This window comes from Triticum urartu, chromosome 1A (genome assembly GCF_056163025.1).
Source record: "Triticum urartu cultivar PI428250 chromosome 1A, HENAU_Tu73, whole genome shotgun sequence".
Classification (NCBI taxonomy): domain Eukaryota; kingdom Viridiplantae; phylum Streptophyta; class Magnoliopsida; order Poales; family Poaceae; genus Triticum; species Triticum urartu.
Genome location: NC_141873.1, coordinates 593,329,487 through 593,355,090, shown reverse-complemented (window position 1 = coordinate 593,355,090; position 25,604 = coordinate 593,329,487). Strand labels below are relative to the sequence as shown.

The 25,604-nt window shown below is 42.6% G+C and overlaps 4 pseudogenes; all 4 read right to left on the bottom strand.

Annotated features, from left to right (window-relative positions):
- Window positions 1-8,931: 8,931 nt before the first annotated feature.
- Window positions 8,932-10,123, bottom strand: LOC147993264 (uncharacterized; annotated as a pseudogene).
- Window positions 10,124-12,299: 2,176 nt separating this feature from the next.
- Window positions 12,300-12,848, bottom strand: LOC147993263 (uncharacterized; annotated as a pseudogene).
- Window positions 12,849-19,016: 6,168 nt separating this feature from the next.
- Window positions 19,017-20,244, bottom strand: LOC147993262 (uncharacterized; annotated as a pseudogene).
- Window positions 20,245-22,423: 2,179 nt separating this feature from the next.
- LOC147993261 (uncharacterized) lies at window positions 22,424-23,612 on the bottom strand (annotated as a pseudogene).
- Between the last annotated feature and the right edge of the window lie 1,992 nt (window positions 23,613-25,604).

Below are 25,604 nucleotides of genomic sequence, written 5' to 3'. Positions count from 1 at the left end.
GGTTCAGTGAGCAAGAATATATTCCAACACTAGTACTTGGTTCTTCTTCTCAAACACATGCAACACACAGAGGAACCAACTAGTACAGGTCAACAATGTGCCAAAGAGAGGATCCAACCAGTTTTCCGTTTTGACAATTTTTTAAAAGCACAAAATTCCAAAGGGAAAATGGAGTTTTTGGGCGTTTTAGACGTTTTTTAGACGTTTTTAGCGTTTAGTGCTAGGGTTTAGATTTCAGAGTTTAGGGTTAGGTTTTATGGTTTAAACCCTTAGTTTTTACTGTTTAGCATAGAGTTTCCGACGTTTTAAGTACCGGGTTTAGGGTTTAGGACAATTTTTGAAATGACAAAATTGTAAAAGGAAAAAAGATATGCTCTAATTTATGTTTTTTTTGAATTTTGGTTAAATCTTGTCAAACCGGTCAAACAACTGATTCAAGAAATATAGAGTGTTACTAAAATATTACGCAATACTATTAGTGTTACTAAATAAGTATCTCAGTTTTTTTGAATTTTGGCCAAATCTGGTCAAACTGTGGTCAAACTATGGTCAAACTACTTATTCAAGAAATATTAGTGTTACTACATAATTACTGTTTTTTAGAATAATAGTTTCAAACTCAAACGATGAAATGTGTCACTTCATGCTCAAGCTAAACTACTGAGGGTTAATAGGATTGACAGCTTACATTTGTCAGGAAAACAACAAGTGCACACTTGGAATGTAGGGGGAATAGAACTCCGAAGTTAAGCGTGCTCAGGCTAGGGGAGTGAGAGGATGGGTGACCGGCCGGGAAGTCAGGCGATTTGGAATGAGTGATCCACACTTGAGCAGTTATGAGAGGTGATTAGAGACTATATTATCAAATAATTCAGGAAAATTAAAAATAAAAAAAATCAAAAAAAAGTTTCCAAAATTTTCAAAAAAAAAATTCAAAAAAAAACCTTTAGTACCGGTTGGTAACACCAACCGGTACTAAAGGTCCCCCATACCAGGGCGCGAGCTCACGCCACGTGGTGGCACTTTAGCGCCGGTTCATGCCGAACCGGTACTAAAGGGGGGGGGGCTTTAGTGACCACCCTTTAGTGCCGGTTATGGAACCGGCACTAAAGGCCCTTACGAACCGGCGCTAAAGCTTCGTTTTCTACTAGTGAATGGGGATTGCCTAAACCCATAGCATCAAAGGAATTCACTAGGTTCACCTAAAATATTTTGAGTAAATCCAAATTGCTTTCAAAAATGCTCATCATTTATGGAAAATGCTGTAAACAGTACCAGAGGCGATGCACATTTTTCCATGACACATTTGGGTTCTGAAATAAATCATATATTTTTCCATGACCCCCCTTTCCTTCTCTTCTCTCCCTCTCCTTCCTTCCCCCTTCCTCCTCCTAGTTGGACTAGGAAAGGGGGAGTCCTACTCCTACTAGGAGGAGGACTCCTCCCCTCCTTGGCACGCCTCCAAGGGCCGGCCGGCGTCCCCCCTTGCTCCTTTATATACGAGGGCAGGGGCACCCTAGAACACACAAGTTGATCATTGATCTCTTAGCCATGTGCGATGCCCTCTCCACCATAATCCACCTCGGTCATATCGTCATAGTGCTTAGGCGAAGCCCTGCGCGGGTAGCTTCATCATCACCGTCATCACGCCGTCGTGCTTACGAAACTCTCCCTCGACACTTAGCTAGATCAGGAGTTCGTGGGACATCACCGAGCCGAACGTGTGCAGATCGTGGAGGTGCCGTACTTCCGGTACTAGGATCATCGGATCATGAAGACGTACGACTACATCAACCGCGTTGTCATAATGCTTCTGCTTATGGTCTACGTGGGTACGTGTACAACACTCTTCCCCTCTCATTGCTATGCATCACCATGATAGATCTTGCGTGTGCGTAGGATTGTTTTTTGAAATTACCACGTTCCCCAACATGTACAACCCAAGGCCCCTCTGGGGTCAATATAAACTGGAGGGTCTAGTCCGTAGAGGCTATCAGAATTCATATAGGCTAGACATCTAGGGTTCAGCCATTACGATCTCAAGGTAGATCGACTCTTGTAACCCCTATATTCATTAAATAGAATCAAGCAGGACGTACGGTTTTACCTCCATTAAGAGGGCCCGAACCTGGGTAAACGTTGTGTCTCGTGTATCCCTTGTTACCTTCGATCCTCAGACGCACAGATCGGGACCCCTACACGAGATCGGCCGGTTTTGACACCGACAGTCCTGTCATGTGGTTAGTAGCTCCAGTATCAATTATCCATGATTTTGACTAGGCTTGGTGTGATTCCATACCTTGGGTGATGGCATTAAAGATAGAATCAACTTTGGAGGAACCTTGGGATGAAGATGAGCCTTCGAAGAGTTTGAGCTTAGATTTCAAATCCTCAAGAGCTTGCATGTCTACCACAGGTAGTTCCCCTGCAGATGCATTGTAATTAGCTTGTCTTTTGTTTGAACCCCGAGCTCCCCCTAGCTGAGATCTCCCTTTATCCCACCAAGGTGGATAACCATGCAACTCAAAACACTCACCCTTGGTGTGTCCTTTTCTCTTGCAATGGTCAGAAAGCAATTTGCTTTTATCCACCTTACCAAAAGAATTTGTAGCATGACAAAGTTGTATGGATAATGCACCACGAGCATCTGCATGCTCCTGACCATCCTCCTTCGGTTGTGCCAAACGAGTCTCCTCCTCAATCATACTAGAAATAATATCATCAAGACTAGGCCACTCAGGCATTGCAAATATCAATTGACGACAGAGGTTTAGTTCATGGTCTAGGCCATCAAGAAATAGCTTGCTCACAAATGACTCAAACCACACATGACGAATTGCCAAGTCATCCTTGTGAACAGGTTCAAAAGGGTGATGATAATGTAAGTCTCTGTATAATTTTTATACTTCACCTGCATACTCTGTTATAGATCTTGAGCGCTGCTTCAAATTAGTTAACTCATGCATGATATGGGTGGCTTGCATTTTATTTGTTTCCGTACAAATTGCTTCTTCAAAGATGACCAGACCTCACAAACAGTGCCCATGCCTTCCACTTGTTCTCTAATTTTGGTTCCATACTTCCAAACATCCATACTAGTACTTTATCATTGATTTGTTTCCTGCATGCACCGCCTTTCTCCAAACTTTCTTCATTGCCAACAAGTAAATAATCATAGTCATTGGTGCTCAAAATCAATTTGGCATGGCGTGCCCAACTGATGTAGTCACCAGGTCCTGATAGTCGGACTGAATTTGGATCAAGTGTATTCTTAACTGGCTCAGGAGCAGCCTTTGATTGCTGCTGGTGCTCAATCAGTTTGCTAAATATTTCATACATCTTATTAACACTAGAATCCCCTGTTTTTTTCTTTACTTGGATCTCCCATGGTTCAGTGAGCAACAATATATTCCAACACTAGTACTTGGTTCTTCTTCTCAAACACATGCAACACACAGAGGAACCAACTAGTACAGGTCAACAATGTGCCAAAGAGAGGAACCAACCAGTTTTGCGTTTCGACAATTTTTTAAAAGCACAAAATTCCAAAGGGAAAATGGAGTTTTTGGGTGTTTTAGACGTTTTTAGACGTTTTTAGCGTTTAGTGCTACGGTTAGATTTCAGGGTTTAGGGTTAGTTTTTATGGTTTAAACCCTTAGTTTTTACTGTTTAGCATAGAGTTTCCGACGTTTTAAGTCCCGGGTTTAGGGTTTAGGACAATTTTTGAAATGATAAAATTGTAAAAGGAAAAAAAGATATGCTCTAATTTATGTTTTCTTGAATTTTGGTTAAATATTGTCAAACCGGTCAAACAACTGATTGAAGAAATATAGAGTGTTTCTAAATAATTACGCAATACTATTAGTGTTACTAAATAAGTATCTTAGTTTTTTTTGAATTTTGGCCAAATCTGGTCAAACTGTGGTCAAACTATGGTCAAACTACTTATTCAAGAAATATTAGTGTTACTACATAATTACTGTTTTTTAGAATAATAGTTTCAAACTCAAACGATGAAATGTGTGACTTCATGCTCAAGCTAAACTACTGAGGGTTAATAGGATTGACAGCTTACATTTGTAAGGAAAACAACAAGTGCAGACTTGGAATGTAGGGGGAATAGAACTCCGAAGTTAAGCGTGCTCAGGCTGGGGGAGTGAGAGGATGGGTGACCGGCCGGGAAGTCAGGCGATTTGGAATGAGTGATCCACACTCGAGCAGTTAAGAGAGGTGATTAGAGACTAAATTATCAAATAATTCAGGAAAATTGAAAATAAAAAAAATCAATTTTTTTTTCCAAATTCTCAAAAAAAACCTTTAGTACCGGTTGGTAACACCAACCGGTACTAAAGGTCCCCCATACCAGGGCGCGAGCTCACGCAACGTGGTGGCACTTTAGCGCCGGTTCATGCCGAACCGGTACTAAAGGGGGGGGGGCCTTTAGTGACCACCCTTTAGTGCCGGTTATGGAACCGGCACTAAAGGCCCTTACGAACCGGTGCTAAAGCTCCGTTTTCTACTAGTGAATGGGGATTGCCTAAACCCACAGCATCAAAGGAATTCACTAGGTTCACCTAAAATATTTTCAGTAAATCCAGATTTCTTTCAAAAATGCTCATCATTTATGGAAAATGCTGTAAACAGTACCAGAGGCGATGCACATTTTTCCATGACACATTTGCGTTCTGAAATAAACCATACATTTTTCCATGACCCCCCTTTACTTCTCTTCTCTCCCTCTCCTTCCTTCCCCCTTCCTCCTCCTAGTTGGACTAGGAAAGGGGGAGTCCTACTCCTACTAGGAGGAGGACTCCTCCCCTCCTTGGCACGCCTCCAAGGGCCGGCCGGCGTCCCCCCTTGCTCCTTTATATACGAGGGCAGGGGCACCCTAGAACACACAAGTTGATCATTGATCTCTTAGCCATGTGCGGTGCCCTCTCCACCATAATCCACCTCGGTCATATCGTCATAGTGCTTAGGCGAAGCCCTGCGCCGGTAGCTTCATCATCACCGTCATCACGCCGTCGTGCTTACAAAACTCTCCCTCGACACTTAGCTAGATCAGGAGTTCGTGGGACATCACCGAGCCGAACGTGTGCAGATCACGGAGGTGCCGTACTTCCGGTACTAGGATCGGTCGGATCGTGAAGACGTACGACTACATCAACCGCGTTGTCATAATGCTTCTGCTTATGGTCTACGTGGGTACGTGTACAACACTCTTCCCCTCTCATTGCTATGCATCACCATGATAGATCTTGCGTGTGCGTAGGATTGTTTTTTGAAATTACTACGTTCCGCAACATGTACAACCCTAGGCCCCTCTGGTGTCTATATAAACTGGAGGGTCTAGTCCGTAGAGGCTATCAGAATTCATATAGGCTAGACATCTAGGGTTCAGCCATTACGATCTCAATGTAGATCGACTCTTGTAACCCCTATACTCATTAAATACAATCAAGCAGGATGTAGGGTTTTACCTCCATTAAGAGGGCCCGAACCTGGGTAAACGTTGTGTCTCGTGTATCCCTTGTTAGCTTCGATCCTCAGACGCACAGTTCGGGACCCCCTACACGAGATCGGACGGTTTTGACACCGACACTCCTATCATGTGGTTAGTAGCTCCAGTATCAATTATCCATGATTTTGACTAGGCTTGGTGTGATTCCATACCTTGGGTGATGGCATTAAAGATAGAATCAACTTTGGAGGAACCTTGGGATGAAGATGAGCCTTCGAAGAGTTTGAGCATGGATTTGAAATCCTCAAGAGCTTGCATGTCCACCACAGGTTGTTCCTCTGCAGATGCATTGTATTTAGCTTGTCTTTTGTTTGAACCCCGAGCTCCCCCTAGCTGAGATCTCCCTTTATCCCACCAAGGTGGATAACCATGCAACTCAAAACACTCACCCTTGGTGTGTCCTTTTCTCTTGCAATGGTCACAAAGCAATTTGCTTTTATCCACCTTACCAAAAGAATTTGTAGCATGACAAGGTTGTATGGATAATGCACCACGAGCATTAGCATGCTCCTGACCATCCTCCTTCGGTTGTGCCAAACGAGTCTCCTCCTCAATCATGCTAGAAATAATATCATCAAGACTAGGCCACTCAGGCATTGGAAATATCAATTGATGGCAGAGGTTTAGTTCATGGTCTAGGCCATCAAGAAATAGCTTTCTCACAAATGACTCAAACCACACATGACCGAATGGCCAAGTCATCCTTGTGAACAGGTTCAAAAGGGTGATGATAATGTAAGTCTCTGTATAATTTTTTTCCTTCACCTGCATACTCTGTTATAGATCTTGAGCGCTGCCTCAAATTAGTTAACTCACGCATGATATGGGTGGCTTGCATTTTATTTGTTTCCCTACAAATTGCTTCTTCAAAGATGACCAAACGTCACAAACAGTGCCCATGCCTTCCACTTGTTCTCTAATTTTGGTTCCATACTTACCAACATCCATACTAGTACTTTATCATTGATTTGTTTCCTGCATGCACCGCCTTTCTCCAAACTTTCTTCATTGCCAACAAGTAAATAATCATAGTCACTGGTGCTCAAAATCAATTTGGCATGGCATGCCCAACTGATGTAGTCACCAGGTCTTGATAGTCGGACTGAATTTGGCTCAAGTGTATTCTTAACTGGCTCAGGAGCAGCCTTTGATTGCTGCTGGTGCTCAAGCAGTTTGCTAAATATTTCATACATCTTATTAACACTAGAATCCCCTGTTTTTTCTTTACTTGGATCTCCCATGGTTAAGTGAGCAAGAATATATTCCAACACTAGTACTTGGTTCATCTTCTCAAACACATGCAACACACAGAGGAACCAACTAGTACAGGTCAACAATGTGCCAAAGAGAGGAACCAACCAGTTTTCCGATTCGACAATTTTTTAAAAGCACAAAATTCCAAAGGGAAAATGGAGTTTTTGGGCGTTTTAGACGTTTTTAGCGTTTAGTGCTACGGTTTACATTTCAGGGTTTAGGGTTAGGTTTTATGGTTTAAACCCTTACTTTTTACTGTTTAGCATAGAGTTTCCGACGTTTTAAGTCCCGGGTTTAGGGTTTAGGACAATTTTTGAAATGACAAAATTGTAAAAGGAAAAAAAGATATGCTCTAATTTATGTTTTTTTGAATTTTGGTTAAATCTTGTCAAACCGGTCAAACAACTGATTCAAAAAATATAGAGTGTTACTAAATAATTACACAATACTATTAGTGTTACTAAATAAGTATCTCAGTTTTTTTGAATTTTGGCCAAATCTGATCAAACTGGGGTGAAACTATGGTCAAACTACTTATTCAAGAAATATTAGTGTTACTACATAATTACTGTTTTTTAGAATAATAGTTTCAAACTCAAATGATGAAATGTGTGACTTCATGCTCAAGCTAAACTACTAAGGGTTAATAGGATTGACAGCTTACATTTGTCAGGAAAACAACAAGTGCAGACTTGGAATGTAGGGGGAATAGAACTCCGAAGTTAAGCGTGCTCAGGCTGCGGGAGTGAGAGGATGGGTGACCAGCCAGGAAGTCAGGCGATTTGGAATGAGTGATCCACACTTGAGCAGTTAAGAGAGGTGATTAGAGACTAAATTATCAAATAATTCAGGAAAATTGAAAATCGAAAAAAAATCAAAAAAATCCAAATTTTCAAAAAAAAAACCTTTAGTACCGGTTGGTAACACCAACCTGTACTAAAGGTCCCCCATACCAGGGCGCGAGCTCACGCCACGTGGTGGCACTTTAGCGCCGGTTCGTGCCGAACTGGTACTAAAGGGGGGGGGCTTTAGTGACCACCCTTTAGTGTCGGTTATGGAACCGGCACTAAAGGCCCTTACGAACCGGCGCTAAAGCTCCATTTTCTACTAGTGAATGGGGATTGCCTAAACCCATAGCATCAAAGGAATTCACTAGGTTCACCTAAAATATTTTCAGTAAATCCAAATTGCTTTCAAAAATGCTCATCATTTATGGAAAATGCTGCAAACAGTACCAGAGGTGATGCACATTTTTCCATGACACATTTGGGTTCTGAATTAAATCATACATTTTTGCATGACCCCCCTTTCCTTCTCTTCTCTCCCTATCCTTCCTTCCCCCTTCCTCCTCCTAGTTGGACTAGGAAAGGGGGAGTCCTACTCCTACTAGGAGGAGGACTCCTCCCCTCCTTGGCACGCCTCCAAGGGCCGGCCGGCCTCCCCCCTTGCTCCTTTATATACGAGGGCAGGGGCACCCTAGAACTACAAGTTGATCATTGATCCCTTAGCCGTGTGCGGTGCCCTCTCCACCATAATCCACCTCGGTCATATCGTCATACAGCTTAGGCGAAGCCCTGCGCCGGTAGCTTCATCATCACCGTCATCATGCCGTCGTGCTTACGAAACTCTCGCTCGACACTTAGCTAGATCAGGAGTTCGTGGGACATCACCGAGCCGAACGTGTGCAGATCACGGAGGTGCCGTACTTCCGGTACTAGGATCGGTCGGATCGTGAAGACGTACGACTACATCAACCGCGTTGTCATAATGCTTCTGCTTATGGTCTACGTGGGTACGTGTACAACACTCTTCCCCTCTCATTGCTATGCATCACCATGATAGATCTTGCGTGTGCGTAGGATTGTTTTTTGAAATTACTATGTTCCGCAACATGTACAACCCTAGGCCCCTCTGGTGTCTATATAAACTGGAGGGTCTAGTCCGTAGAGGCTATCAGAATTCATATAGGCTAAACATCTAGGGTTCAGCCATTACGATCTCAATGTAGATCGACTCTTGTAACCCCTATACTCATTAAATACAATCAAGCAGGACGTAGGGTTTTAACTCCATTAAGAGGGCCCGAACCTGGGTAAACGTTGTGTCTCGTGTATCCCTTGTTACCTTCGATCCTCAGACGCACAGTTCAGGACCCCCTACACGAGATCGGACGGTTTTGACACCGACACTCCTATCATGTGGTTAGTAGCTCCAGTATCAATTATCCATGATTTTGACTAGGCTTGGTGTGATTCCATACCTTGGGTGATGGCATTAAAGATAGAATCAACTTTGGAGGAACCTTGGGATGAAGATGAGCCTTCGAAGAGTTTGAGCTTGGATTTGAAATCCTCAAGAGCTTGCATGTCCACCACAGGTTGTTCCTCTGCAGATGCATTGTAATTAGCTTGTCTTTTGTTTGAACCCCGAGCTCCCCCTAGCTGAGATCTCCCTTTATCCCACCAAGGTGGATAACCATGCAACTCAAAACACTCACCCTTGGTGTGTCCTTTTCTCTTGCAATGGTCACAAAGCAATTTGCTTTTATCCACCTTACCAAAAGAATTTGTAGCATGACAAGGTTGTATGGATAATGCACCACGAGCATCAGCATGCTCCTGACCATCCTCCTTCGGTTGTGCCAAACGAGTCTCCTCCTCAATCATGCTAGAAATAATATCATCAAGACTAGGCCACTCAGGCATTGGAAATATCAATTGACGACAGAGGTTTAGTTCATGGTCTAGGCCATCAAGAAATAGCTTTCTCACAAATGACTCAAACCACACATGACGAATGGCCAAGTCATCCTTGTGAATAGGTTCAAAAGGGTGATGATAATGTAAGTCTCTGTATAATTTTTTTCCTTCACCTGCATACTCTGTTATAGATCTTGAGCGCTGCTTCAAATTAGTTAACTCACGCATGATATGGGTGGCTTGCATTTTATTTGTTTCCCTACAAATTGCTTCTTCAAAGATGACCAAACGTCACAAACAGTGCCCATGCCTTCCACTTGTTCTCTAATTTTGGTTCCATACTTCCCAACATCCATACTAGTACTTTATCATTGATTTGTTTCCTGCATGCACCGCCTTTCTCCAAACTTTCTTCATTGCCAACAAGTAAATAATCATAGTCACTGGTGCTCAAAATCAATTTGGCATGGCGTGCCCAACTGATGTAGTCACCAGGTCTTGATAGTCGGACTGAATTTGGCTCAAGTGTATTCTTAACTGGCTCAGGAGCAGCCTTTGATTGCTGCTGGTGCTCAAGCAGTTTGCTAAATATTTCATACATCTTATTAACACTAGAATCCCCTGTTTTTTCTTTACTTGGATCTCCCATGGTTCAGTGAGCAACAATATATTCCAACACTAGTACTTGGTTCTTCTTCTCAAACACATGCAACACACAGAGGAACCAACTAGTACAGGTCAACAATGTGCCAAAGAGAGGAACCAACCGGTTTTCCGTTTCGACAATTTTTTAAAAGCACAAAATTCCAAAGGGAAAATGGAGTTTTTGGGTGTTTTAGACGTTTTTAGACGTTTTTAGCGTTTAGTGCTACGGTTTAGATTTCAGGGTTTAGGGTTAGGTTTTATGGTTTAAACCCTTAGTTTTTACTGTTTAGCATAGAGTTTCCGACATTTTAAGTCCCAGGTTTAGGGTTTAGGACAACTTTTGAAATGATAAAATTGTAAAAGGAAAAAAAGATATGCTCTAATTTATGTTTTTTTGAATTTTGGTTAAATCTTGTCAAACCGGTCAAACAACTGATTCAAGAAATATAGAGTGTTACTAAATAATTACGCAATACTATTAGTGTTACTAAATAAGTATCTCAGTTTTTTTGAATTTTGGCCAAATCTGATCAAACTGTGGTCAAACTATGGTCAAACTACTTATTCAAGAAATATTAGTGTTACTACATAATTATTGTTTTTTATAATAATAGTTTCAAACTCAAACGACGAAACGTGTGACTTCATGCTCAAGCTAAACTACTGAGGGTTAATACGATTGATAGCTTACATTTGTCAGGAAAACAACAAGTGCAGACTTGGAATGTAGGGGGAATAGAACTCCGAAGTTAAGCGTGCTCAGGCTGCGGGAGTGAGAGGATGGGTGACCGGCCAGGAAGTCAGGCGATTTGGAACGAGTGATCCACACTTGAGCACTTAAGAGAGGTGATTAGAGACTAAATTATCAAAAAATTCAGGAAAATTAAAAATCGAAAAAAGAATCACAAAAAATTCCAAATTTTCAAAAAAAAACCTTTAGTACCGGTTGGTAACACCAACCGGTACTAAAGGTCCCCCATACCAGGGCGCGAGCTCATGCCACATGGTGGCACTTTAGCGCCGGTTCGTGCCGAACCGGTCCTAAAGGGGGGGGGGCTTTAGTGACCACCCTTTAGTGCCGGTTATGGAACCGGCACTAAAGGCCCTTATGAACCGGCGCTAAAGCTTCGTTTTCTACTAGTGAATGGGGATTGCCTAAACCCATAGCATCAAATGAATTCACTAGGTTCACCTAAAATATTTTCAGTAAATCCAAATTGCTTTCAAAAATGCTCATCATTTATGGAAAATGCTGTAAACAGTACCAGAGGTGATGCACATTTTTCCATGACACATTTGGGTTCTGAATTAAATCATACATTTTTCCATGACCCCCCTTTCCTTCTCTTCTCTCCCTCTCCTTCCTTCCCCCTTCCTCCTCCTAGTTGGACTAGGAAAGGGGGAGTCCTACTCCTACTAGGAGGAGGACTCCTCCCCTCCTTGGCACGCCTCCAAGGGCCGGCCGGCCTCCCCCCTTTATATACGAGGGCAGGGGCACCATAGAACATACAAGTTGATCATTGATCATTTAGCCGTGTGCGGTGCCCTCTCCACCATAATCCACCTCGGTCATATCATCATACAGCTTAGGCGAAGCCCTGCGCCGGTAGCTTCATCATCACCGTCACCACGCCGTCGTGCTTACGAAACGCTCCCTCGACACTTAGCTAGATCAGGAGTTCGTGGGACATCACCGAGCCGAACGTGTGCAGATCGCGGAGGTGCCGTACTTACGGTACTAGGATCGGTCGGATCGTGAAGACGTACGACTACATCAACCGCGTTGTCATAATGCTTCTGCTTATGGTCTATGTGGGTACGTGTACAACACTCTTCCCCTCTCATTGCTATGCATCACCATGATAGATCTTGCGTGTGCGTAGGATTGTTTTTTGAAATTACTACGTTCCCCAACATGTACAACCCTAGGCCCCTCTGGTGTCTATATAAACTGGAGGGTCTAGTCCGTAGAGGCTATCAGAATTCATATAGGCTAGACATCTAGGGTTTAGCCATTACGATCTCGAGGTAGATCGACTCTTGTAACCCCTATACTCGTTAAATACAATCAAGCAGGACGTAGGGTTTTACCTCCATTAAGAGGGCTCGAACCTGGGTAAACGTTGTGTCTCCTGTATCCCTTGTTACCTTCGATCCTCAGACGCACAGTTCTGGACCCCCTACACGAGATCGGCTGGTTTTGACACCCACACTCCTGTCATGTGGGTAGTAGCTCCAGTATCAATTATCCATGATTTTGACTATGCTTGGTGTGATTCCATACCTTGGGTGATGGCATTAAAGATAGAATCAACTTTGGAGGAACCTTCGGATGAAGATGAGCCTTCGAAGAGTTTGAGCTTGGATTTGAAATCCTCAAGAGCTTGCATGTCTACCACAGGTAGTTCCCCTACAGATGCATTGTAATTAGCTTGTCTTTTGTTTGAACCCCGAGCTCCTCCTAGCTGAGATCTCCCTTTATCCCACCAAGGTGGATAACCATGCAACTCAAAACACTCACCCTTGGTGTGTCCTTTTCTCTTGCAATGGTCAGAAAGCAATTTGCTTTTATCCACCTTACCAAAAGAATTTGTAGCATGACAAGGTTGTATGGATAATGCAGCACGAGCATCTGCATGCTCCTGACCATCCTCCTTCGGTTGTGCCAAACGAGTCTCCTCCTCAATCATGCTAGAAATAATATCTTCAAGACTAGGCCACTCAGGCATTGCAAATATCAATTGACGACAGAGGTTTAGTTCATGGTCTAGGCCATCAAGAAATAGCTTGCTCACAAATGACTCAAACCACACATGACGAATTGCCAAGTCATCCTTGTGAACAGGTTCAAAAGGGCGATGATAATGTAAGTCTCTGTATAATTTTTTTACTTCACCTGCATACTCTGTCATAGATCTTGAGCGCTGCTTCAAATTAGTTAACTCATGCATGATATGGGTGGCTTGCATTTTATTTGTTTCCCTACAAATTGCTTCTTCAAAGATGACCAGACCTCACAAACAGTGCCCATGCCTTCCACTTGTTCTCTAATTTTGGTTCCATACTTCCCAACATCCATACTATTACTTTATCATTGATTTGTTTCCTGCATGCACCGCCTTTCTCCAAACTTTCTTCATTGCCAACAAGTAAATAATCATAGTCATTGGTGCTCAAAATCAATTTGGCATGGCGTGCCCAACTGATGTAGTCACCAGGTCCTGATAGTCGGACTGAATTTGGATCAAGTGTATTCTTAACTGGCTCAGGAGCAGCCTTTGATTGCTGCTGGTGCTCAAGCAGTTTGCTAAATATTTCATACATCTTATTAACACTAGAATCCCCTGTTTTTTTCTTTACTTGGATCTCCCATGGTTAAGTGAGCAAGAATATATTCCAACACTAGTACTTGGTTCTTCTTCTCAAACACATGCAACACACAGAGGAACCAACTAGTACAGGTCAACAATGTGCCAAAGAGAGGAACCAACCAGTTTTCCGTTTCGACAATTTTTTAAAAGCACAAAATTCCAAAGGGAAAATGGAGTTTTTGGGCGTTTTAGACGTTTTTAGCGTTTAGTGCTACGGTTTACATTTTAGGGTTTAGGGTTAGGTTTTATGGTTTAAACCCTTAGTTTTTACTGTTTAGAATAGAGTTTCCGACGTTTTAAGTCCCAGGTTTAGGGTTTAGGACAATTTTTGAAATGACAAAATTGTAAAAGGAAAAAAAGATATGCGCTAATTTATGCTTTTTTGAATTTTAGTTAAATCTTGTCAAACCGGTCAAACAACTGATTCAAGAAATATAGAGTGTTACTAAATAATTACGCAATACTATTAGTGTTACTAAATAAGTATCTTAGTTTTTTTGAATTTTGGCCAAATCTGATCAAACGGTGGTCAAACTATGGTCAAACTACTTATTCAAGAAATATTAGTGTTACTACATAATTATTGTTTTTTAGAATAATAGTTTCAAACTCAAACGATAAAATGTGTGACCTCATGCTCAAGCTAAACTACTAAGGGTTAATAGGATTGACAGCTTACATTTGTCAGGAAAACAACAAGTGCAGACTTGGAATGTAGGGGGAATAGAACTCCGAAGTTAAGCGTGCTCGGGCTGGGGGAGTGAGAGGATGGGTGACCGGCCGGGAAGTCAGGCGATTTGGAATGAGTGATCCACACTTGAGCAGTTAAGAGAGGTTATTAGAGACTAAATTATCAAATAATTCAGGAAAAATAAAAATCGAAAAAAAATCAAATTTTTTTTTCCAAATTTTCAAAAAAAAACCTTTAGTACCGGTTGGTAACACCAACCGGTACTAAAGGTCCCCCATACCAGGGCGCGAGCTCACGCCACGTGGTGGCACTTTAGCGCCGGTTCGTGCCGAACCGGTACTAAAGGGGGGGCTTCAGTGACCATCCTTTAGTGCCGGTTATGGAACCGGCACTAAAGGCCCTTACGAACCGGCGCTAAAGCTCCGTTTTCTACTAGTGAATGGGGATTGCCTAAACCCATAGCATCAAATGAATTCACTAGGTTCACCTAAAATATTTTCAGTAAATCCAAATTGCTTTCAAAAATGCTCATCATTTATGGAAAATGCTGTAAACAGTACGAGAGGTGATGCACATTTTTCCATGACACATTTGGGTTCTGAATTAAATCATACATTTTTCCATGACCCCCCTTTCCTTCTCTTCTCTCCCTCTCCTTCCTTCCCCCTTCCTCCTCCTAGTTGGACTAGGAAAGGGGGAGTCCTACTCCTACTAGGAGGAGGACTCCTCCCCTCCTTGGCACGCCTCCAAGGGCCGGCCGGCCTCCCCCCTTGCTCCTTTATATACGAGGGCAGGGGCACCCTAGAACATACAAGTTGATCATTGATCCCTTAGCCGTGTGTGGTGCCCTCTCCACCATAATCCACCTCGGTCATATCGTCATAGTGCTTAGGCGAAGCCCTGCGCCGGTAGCTTCATCATCACCGTCATCACGCCGTCGTGCTTACGAAACTCTCCCTCGACACTTAGCTAGATCAGGAGTTCGTGGGACATCACCGAGCCGAACATGTGTAGATCGCGGAGGTGCCATACTTCCGGTACTAGGATCGGTCAGATCATGAAGACGTACGACTACATGAACCGCGTTGTCATAATGCTTCTGCTTATGGTCTATGTGGGTACGTGTACAACACTCTTCCCCTCTCATTGCTATGCATCACCATGATAGATCTTGCGTGTGCGTAGGATTGTTTTTTGAAATTACTACGTTCCCCAACATGTACAACACTAGGCCCCTCTGGTGTCTATATAAACTGGAGGGTCTAGTCCGTAGAGGCTATCAGAATTCATATAGGCTAGACATCTAGGGTTTAGCCATTACGATCTCGAGGTAGATCGACTCTTGTAACCCCTATACTCATTAAATACAATCAAGCAGGACGTAGGGTTTTACCTCCATTAAGAGGGCCCGAACCTGGGTAAACGTTGTGTCTCCTGTATTCCTTGTTACCTTCGATCCTCAGACGCACAGTTCGGGACCCCCTACACGAGATCGGCCGGTTTTGACACTGACACTCCTGTCATGTGGTTAGTAGCTCCAGTATCAATTATCCATGATTTTGACTATGCTTGGTGTGATTCCATACCTTGGGTGATGGCATTAAAGATAGAATCAACTTTGGAGGAACCTTGGGATGAAGAACAGCCTTCGGAGAGTTTGAGCTTGGATTTGAAATCCTCAAGAGCATGCATGTCTACCACAGGTAGTTCCCCTGCAAATGCATTGTAATTAGCTTGTCTTTTGTTTGAACCCTGAGCTCCCCCTAGCTGAGATCTCCCTTTATCCCACCAAGGTGGATAACCATGCAACTCAAAACACTCACCCTTGGTGTGTCCTTTTCTCTTGCAATGGTCAGAAAGCAATTTGCTTTTATCCACCTTACCAAAATAATTTGTAGCATGACAAGGTTTTATGGATAATGCAGCACGAGCATCTGCATGCTCCTGACCATCCTCCTTCGGTTGTGCCAAACGAGTCTCCTCCTCAATCATGCTAGAAATAATATCATCAAGACTAGGCCAGTTAGGCATTGCAAATATCAATTGACGACAGAGGTTTAGTTCATGGTCTAGGCCATCAAGAAATAGCTTGCTCACAAATGACTCAAACCACACATGACGAATTGCCAAGTCATCCTTGTGAACAGGTTCAAAAGGGTGATGATAATGTAGGTCTCTGTATAATTTTTTTACTTCACCTGCATACTCTATTATAGATCTTGAGCGCTGCTTCAAATTACTTAACTCATGCATGATATGGGTGGCTTGCATTTTATTTGTTTCACTACAAATTGCATCTTCAAAGATGACAAGACCTCACAAACAGTGCCCATGCCTTCCACTTGTTCTCTAATTTTTGTTCCATACTTCCCAACATCCATACTAGTACTTTATCATTGATTTGTTTCCTGCATGCACCGCCTTTCTCCAAACTTTCTTCATTGCCAACAAGTAAATAATCATAGTCATTGGTGCTCAAAATCAATTTGGCATGGCGTGCCCAACTGATGTAGTCACCAGGTCCTGATAGTCGGACTGAATTTGGCTCAAGTGTATTCTTAACTGGCTCAGGAGCAGCCTTTGATTACTGCTGGTGCTCAAGCAGTTTGCTAAATATTTCATACATCTTATTAACACTAGAATCCCCTGTTTTTTCTTTACTTGGATCTCCCATGGTTCAGTGAGCAAGAATATATTCCAACACTAGTACTTGGTTCTTCTTCTCAAACACATGCAACACACAGAGGAACCAACTAGTACAGGTCAACAATGTGCCAAAGAGAGGAACCATCCAGTTTTCCGTTTCGACAATTTTTTAAAAGAACAAAATTCCAAAGGGAAACTGGAGTTTTTGGGCATTTTAGACGTTTTTTAGACATTTTTAGTGTTTAGTGCTAGGGTTTAGATTTCAGGGTTTAGGGTTAGGTTTTATGGTTTAAACCCTTAGTTTTTACTGTTTAGCATAGAGTTTCCGACGTTTTAAGTCCCGGGTTTAGGGTTTAGGACAATTTTTGAAATGACAAAATTGTAAAAGGAAAAAAAGAGATGCTCTAATTTATGTTTTTTTGAATTTTGGTTAAATCTTGTCAAACCGGTCAAACAACAGATTCAAGAAATATAGAGTGTTACTAAATAATTACGCAATACTATTAGTGTTACTAAATAAGTATCTCAGTTTTTTTGAATTTTGGCCAAATCTGGTCAAATTGTGGTCAAACTATGGTCAAACTACTTATTCAAGAAATATTAGTGTTACTACATAATTACTGTTTTTTAGAATAATAGTTTCAAACTCAAACGATGAAATGTGTGACTTCATGCTCAAGCTAAACAACTGAGGGTTAATAGGATTGACAGCTTACATTTGTCAGGAAAACAACAAGTGCAGACTTGGAATGTAGGGGGAATAGAACTCCGAAGTTAAGCGTGCTCAGACTAGGGGAGTGAGAGGATGGGTGACCGGCCGAGAAGTCAGGCGATTTGGAATGAGTGATCCACACTTGAGCAGCTAAGAGAGGTGATTAGAGACTAAATTATCAAATAATTCAGGAAAATTAAAGATCGAAAAAAAATCAAATTTTTTTTTACAAAATTTTCAAAAAAAAATTCAAAAAAAAACTTTAGTACCGGTTGGTAACACCAACCGGTACTAAAGGTCCCCCATACCAGGGCGCGAGCTCACGCCACGTGGTGGCACTTTAGCGCCGGTTCGTGCCGAACCGGTACTAAAGGGGGGGGGCCTTTAGTGACCACCCTTTAGTGCCGGTTATGGAACCGGCACTAAAGGCCCTTACGAACCGGCGCTAAAGCTCCGTTTTCTACTAGTGAATGGGGATTGCCTAAACCCATAGCATCAAAGGAATTCACTAGGTTCACCAAAAATATTTTCAGTAAATCCAAATTGCTTTCAAAAATGCTCATCATTTATGGAAAATGCTGTAAACAGTACCAGAGGTGATGCACATTTTTCCATGACACATTTGGGTTCTGAATTAAATCATACATTTTTCCATGACCCCCCTTTCCTTTTCTGCTCTCCCTCTCCTTCCTTCCCCCATCCTCCTCCTAGTTGGACTAGGAAAGGGGGAGTCCTACTCCTACTAGGAGGAGGACTCCTCCCCTCCTTGGCACGCCTCCAAGGGCCGGCCGGCCTCCCCCTTGCTCCTTTATATACGAGGGCAGGGGCACCCTAGAACACACAAGTTGATCATTGATCCCTTAGCCGTGTGCGGTGCCCTCTCCACCATAATCCACCTCGGTCATATCGTCATAGTGCTTAGGCGAAGCCCTGCGCCGGTAGCTTCATCATCACCGTCATCACGCCGTCGTGCTTACGAAACTCTCGCTCGACACTTAGCTAGATCAGGAGTTCATGGGAGATCACCGAGCCGAACGTGTGCAGATCGCGGAGGTGCCATACTTCCGGTACTAGGATCGGTCGGATCATGAAGACGTACGACTACATCAACCGCATTGTAATAATGCTTCTGCTTATGGTCTACGTGGGTACGTGTACAACACTCTTCCCCTCTCATTGATATGCATCACCATGATAGATCCTGCGTGTGCGTTGGATTGTTTTTTTGAAATTACTACGTTCCCCAACATGTACAACCCTAGGAACCTCTGGTGTCTATATAAACTGGAGGGTCTAGTCCGTAGAGGCTATCAGAATTCATATATGCTAGACATCTAGGGTTTAGCCATTACGATCTCGAGGTAGATCGACTATTGTAACCCCTATACTCATTAAATACAATCAAGCAGGACGTAGGGTTTTACCTCCATTAAGAGGGCCCGAACCTGGGTAAACGTTGTGTCTCCTGTATCCCTTGTTACCTTCGATCCTCAGACGCACAGTTCGGGACCCCTGACACGAGATCGGCCGGTTTTGACACCGACACTCCTGTCATGTGGTTAGTAGCTCCAGTATCAATTATCCATGATTTTGACTAGGCTTGGTGTGATTCCATACCTTGGGTGATGGCATTAAAGATAGAATCAACTTTGGAGGAACCTTGGGATGAAGATGAGCCTTCGGAGAGTTTGAGCTTGGATTTGAAATCCTCAAGAGCTTGCATGTCTACCACAGGTAGTTCCCCTATAGATGCATTGTAATTAGCTTGTCTTTTGTTTTAACCCCGAGCTCCCCCTAGCTGAGATCTCCCTTTATCCCACCAAGGTGGATAACCATGCAACTCAAAACACTCACCCTTGGTGTGTCCTTTTCTCTTGCAATGGTCACAAAGCAATTTGCTTTTATCCACCTTACCAAAAGAATTTGTAGCATGACAAGGTTGTATGGATAATGCAGCACGAGCATCTGCATGCTCCTGACCATCCTCCTTCGGTTGTGCCAAATGAGTCTCCTCCTCAATCATGCTAGAAATAATATCATCAAGACTAGGCCACTCAGGCATTGCAAATATCAATTGATGACAGAGGTTTAGTTCATGGTCTAGGCCATCAAGAAATAGCTTGCTCACAAATGACTCAAACCACACATGACGAATTGCCAAGTCATCCTTGTGAACAGGTTCAAAAGGGTGATGATAATGTAAGTCTCTGTATAATTTTTTTACTTCACCTGCATACTCTGTTATAGATCTTGAGCGCTCCTTCAAATTAGTTAACTCATGCATGATATGGGTGGCTCGCATTTTCTTTGTTTCCCTACAAATTGTTTCTTCAAAGATGACCAGACCTCACAAACAGTGCCCATGCCTTCCACTTGTTCTCTAATTTTGGTTCCATACTTCCCAACATCCATACTTGTACTTTATCATTGATTTGTTTCCTGCATGCACCGCCTTTCTCCAAACTTTCTTCATTGCCAACAAGTAAATAATCATAGTCATTGGTGCTCAAAATCAATTTGGCATGGTGTGCCCAACTGATGTAGTCACCAGGTCCTGATAGTCGGACTGAATTTGGCTCAAGTGTATTCTTAACTGGCTCAGGAGCAGCCTTTGATTGCTGCTGGTGCTCAAGCAGTTTGCTAAATATTTCATACATCTTATTAACACTAGAATCCCCTGTTTTTTCTTCACTTGGATCTCCCATGGTTCAGTGAGCAAGAATATATTCCAACACTAGTACTTGGTTCTTCTTCTCAAACACATGCAACACACAGAGGAACCAACTAGTACAGGTCGACAATGTGCCAAAGAGAGGAACCATCCAGTTTTCCGTCTCGACAATTTTTTAAAAGCAAAAATTCCAAAGGGAAACTTGAGTTTTTGGGCGTTTTAGACGTTTTTTAGACATTTTTAGCGTTTAGTGCTAGGGTTTAGATTTCTGGGTTTAGGGTTAGGTTTTATGGTTTAAACCATAGTTTTTACTGTTTAGCATAGAGTTTCCGACGTTTTAAGTCCCGGGTTTAGGATTTAGGACAATTTTTGAAATGAGAAAATTGTAAAAGGAAAAAAAGAGATGCTCTAATTTATTTATTTTTGAATTTTGGTTAAATCTTGTCAAACCGGTCAAACAACAGATTCAAGAAATATAGAGTGTTACTAAATAATTACGCAATACTATTAGTGTTACTAAATAAGTATCTCAGTTTTTTTGAATTTTGGCCAAATCTGGTCAAATTGTGGTCAAACTATGGTCAAACTACTTATTCAAGAAATATTACTGTTACTACATAATTACTGTTTTTTTAGAATAATAGTTTCAAACTCAAACGATGAAATGTGTGACTTCATGCTCAAGCTAAACTACTGAGGGTTAATAGGATTGACAACTTACATTTGTCAGGAAAACAACAAGTGCAGGCTTGGAATGTAGGGGGAATAGAACTCCGAAGTTAAGCGTGTTCAGGCTGGGGGAGTGAGAGGATGGGTGACCGGCCGGGAAGTCAGGCGATTTGGAATGAGTGATCCACACTTGAGGAGTTAAGAGAGGTGATTAGAGACTAAATTATCAAATAATTCAGGAAAACTAAAAATCGAAAAAATATCAATTTTTTTTTACAAAATTCAAAAAAAAAACTTTAGTACCGGTTGGTAACACCAACCGGTACTAAAGGTCCCCCATACCAGGGCGCGAGCTCACGCCACGTGGTGGCACTTTAGCGCCGGTTCGTGCCGAACCGGTACTAAAGGGGGGGCCTTTAGTGACCACCCTTTAGTGCCGGTTATGGAACCGGCACTAAAGGCCCTTACGAACCGGCGGTAAAGCTCCGTTTTCTACTACTGAATGGGGATTGCCTAAACCCATAGCATCAAAGGAATTCACTAGGTTCACCTAAAATATTTTCAGTAAATCCAAATTGCTTTCAAAAATGCTCATCATTTATGGAAAATGCTGTAAACAGTACCAGAGGTGATGCACATTTTTTCATGTCACATTTGGGTTCTGAATTAAATCATACATTTTTCCATGACCCCCCTTTCCTTCTCTTCTCTCCCTCTCCTTCCTTCCCCCATCCTCCTCCTAGTTGGACTAGGAAAGGGGGAGTCCTACTCCTACTAGGAGGAGGACTCCTCCCCTCTTTGGCACGCCTCCAAGGGCCAGCCGGCCTCCCCCTTGCTCCTTTATATACGAGGGCAGGGGCACCCTAGAACACACAAGTTGATCATTGATCCCTTAGCCGTGTGCGGTGCCCTCTCCACCATAATCCACCTCGGTCATATCGTCATAGTGCTTAGGCGAAGCCCTGCGCCGGTAGCTTCATCATCACCGTCATCACGCCATCGTGCTTACGAAACTCTCCCTCGACACTTAGCTAGATCAGGAGTTCATGGGAGATCACCGAGCCAAACGTGTGCAGATCGCGGAGGTGCCGTACTTCCGGTACTAGGATCGGTCGGATCGTGAAGACGTACGACTACATCAACCGCGTTGTCATAATGCTTCTGCTTATGGTCTACGTGGGTACGTGTACAACACTCTTCCCCTCTCATTGCTATGCATCACCATGATAGATCTTGTGTGTGTGTAGGATTGTTTTTTAAAATTACTACGTCCCCCAACATGTACAACCCTAGGCCCCTCTGGTGTCTATATAAACTGGAGGGTCTAGTCCGTAGAGGCTATCAGAATTCATATAGGCTAGACATCTAGGGTTTAGCCATTACGATCTCGAGGTAGATCGACTCTTGTAACCCCTATACTCATTAAATACAATCAAGGAGGACGTAGGGTTTTACCTCCATTAAGAGGGCCCGAACCTGGGTAAACATTGTGTCTCCTGTATCCCTTGTTACCTTCGATCCTCAGACGCATAGTTCGGGACCCCCTACATGAGATCGGCCGGTTTTGACACCCACACTCCTGTCATGTGGGTAGTAGCTCCAGTATCAATTATCCATGATTTTGACTAGGCTTGGTGTGATTCCATACCTTGGGTGATGGCATTAAAGACAGAATCAAATTTGGAGGAACCTTGGGATGAAGATGAGCCTTCGGAGAGTTTGAGCTTGGATTTGAAATCCTCAAGAGCTTGCATGTCTACCACAGGTAGTTCCCCTGCAGATGCATTGTAATTAGCTTGTCTTTTGTTTTTACCCCGAGCTCCCCCTAGCTGAGATCTCCCTTTATCCCACCAAGGTGGATAACCATGCAACTCAAAACACTCACCCTTGGTGTGTCCTTTTCTCTTGCAATGGTCACAAAGCAATTTGCTTTTATCCACCTTACCAAAAGAATTTTTAGCATGACAAGGTTGTATGGATGATGCACCACGAGCTGCATGCTCCTGACCATCCTCCTTCGGTTGTGCCAAATGAGTCTCCTCCTCAATCATGCTAGAAATAATATCATCAAGACTAGGCCACTCAGGCATTGCAAATATCAATTGACGACAGAGGTTTAGTTCATGGTCTAGGCCATCAAGAAATAGCTTGCTCACAAATGACTCAAACCACACATGACGAATTGCCAAGTCATCCTTGTGAACAGGTTCAAAAGGGTGATGATAATGTAAGTCTCTGTATAATTTTTTTACTTCACCTGCATACTCTGTTATAGATCTTGAGCGCTGCTTCAAATTATTTAACTCATGCATGATATGGGTGGCTTGCATTTTATTTGTTTCCCTACAAATTGCTTCTTCAAAGATGACAAGACCTCACAAACAGTGCCCATGCCTTCCACTTGTTCTCTAATTTTGGTTCCATACTTCCCAACATCCATACTAGTACTTTATCATTGATTTGTTTCCTGCATGCACCGCCTTTCTCCAAACTTTCTTCATTGCCAACAAGTAAATAATCATAGTCATTGGTGCTCAAAATCAATTTGGCATGGCGTGCCCAACTGATGTAGTCACCAGGTCCTGATAGTCGGACTGAATTTGGCTCAAGTGTATTCTTAACTGGCTCAGGAGCAGCCTTTGATTGCTGCTGGTGCTCAAGCAGTTTGCTAAATATTTCATACATCTTATTAACACTAGAATCCCCTGTTTTTTCTTTACTTGGATCTCCCATGGTTCAGTGAGCAAGAATATATTCCAAAACTAGTACTTGGTTCTTCTTCTCAAACACATGCAACACACAGAGGAACCAACTAGTACAGGTCAACAACGTGCCAAAGAGAGGAACCAACCAGTTTTCCGTTTTGACAATTTTTTAAAAGCACAAAATTCCAAAGGGAAAATGGAGTTTTTGGGCGTTTTAGACGTTTTTAGACGTTTTTAGCATTTAGTGCTAGGGTTTAGAATTCAGGGTTTAGGGTTAGGTTTTATGGTTTAAACCCTTAGTTTTTACTGTTTAGCATAGAGTTTCCGACGTTTTATGTCCCGGGTTTAGGGTTTAGGACAATTTTTGAAATGACAAAATTGTAAAAGGAAAAAAAAGAGATGCTCTAATTTATGTTTTTTTTGAATTTTGGTTGAATCTTGTCAAACCGGTCAAACAACTGATTCAAGAAATATAGAGTGTTACTAAATAATTACGCAATACTATTACTGTTACTAAATAAGTATCTCAGTTTTTTTGAATTTTGGCCAAATATGGTCAAACTGTGGTCAAACTATGGTCAAACTACTTATTCAAGAAATATTAGTGTTACTAAATAATTACTGTTTTTTAGAATAATAGTTTCAAACTCAAACGATGAAATGTGTGACTTCATGCTCAAGCTAAACTATTGAGGGTTAATAAGATTGACAGCTTACATTTGTCAGGAAAACAACAAGTGCAGACTTGGAATGTAGGCGGAATAGAACTCCGAAGTTAAGCGTGCTCAGGCTGGGGGAGTGAGAGGATGGGTGACCGGCCGGGAAGTAAGGCGATTGGGAATGAGTGATCCACACTTGAGCAGTTAAGAGAGGTGATTAGAGAATAAATTATCAAATAATTCAGGAAAATTAAAAATCGAAAAAAAAATCAAAAAAAATTTCCAAAATTTTCAAATTTTTTTTTCAAAAAAAGAACCTTTAGTACGGGTTGGTATCCACACTTGAGTAGTTAAGAGAGGTGATTAGAGAATAAATTATCAAATAATTCAGGAAAATTAAAAAACGAAAAAAAAATCAAAAAAAATTTCCAAAATTTTCAAATTTTTTTTTCAAAAAAAGAACCTTTAGTACCGATTGGTAACACCAACTGGTACTAAAGGTCCCCCATACCAGGGCGCGAGCTCACGCCACGTGGTGGCACTATAGCGCCGGTTCTTGCCGAACCGGTACTAAAGGGGGGGGGCCTTTAGTGACCAGAACCGACACTAAAGGCCCTTACGAACCGGCGCTAAAGCTCCGTTTTCTACTAGTGAATGGGGATTGCCTAAACCCATAGCATCAAAGGAATTCACTAGGTTCACCTAAAATATTTTCAGTAAATCCAAATTGCTTTCAAAAATGCTCATCATTTATGGAAAATGCTGTAAACAGTACCAGAGGTGATGCACATTTTTCCATGACACATTTGGGTTCTGAATTAAATCATACATTTTTCCATGACCCCCCTTTCCTTCTCTTCTCTCCCTCTCCTTCCTTCCCCCTTCCTCCTCCTAGTTGGACTAGGAAAGGGGGAGTCCTACTCCTACTAGGAGGAGGACTCCTCCCCTCCTTGGCACGCCTCCAAGGGCCGGTCGGCCTCCCCCCTTGCTCCTTTATATACGAGGGCAGGGGCACCCTAGAACACACAAGTTGATCATTGATCCCTTAGCCGTGTGTGGTGCCCTCTCCACCATAATCCACCTCGGTCATATCGTCATAGTGCTTAGGCGAAGCCCTGCGCCGGTAGCTTCATCATCACCGTCATCACGCCGTCGTTCTTACGAAACTCTCCCTCGACACTTAGCTAGATCAGGAGTTCGTGGGACATCACCGAGCCGAACGTGTGCAGATCGCGGAGGTGCCGTACTTCCGGTACTAGGATCGGTCGGATTGTGAAGACGTACGAGTACATCAACCGCGTTGTCATAATGCTTCTGCTTATGGTCTACGTGGGTACGTGTACAACACTCTTCCCCTCTCA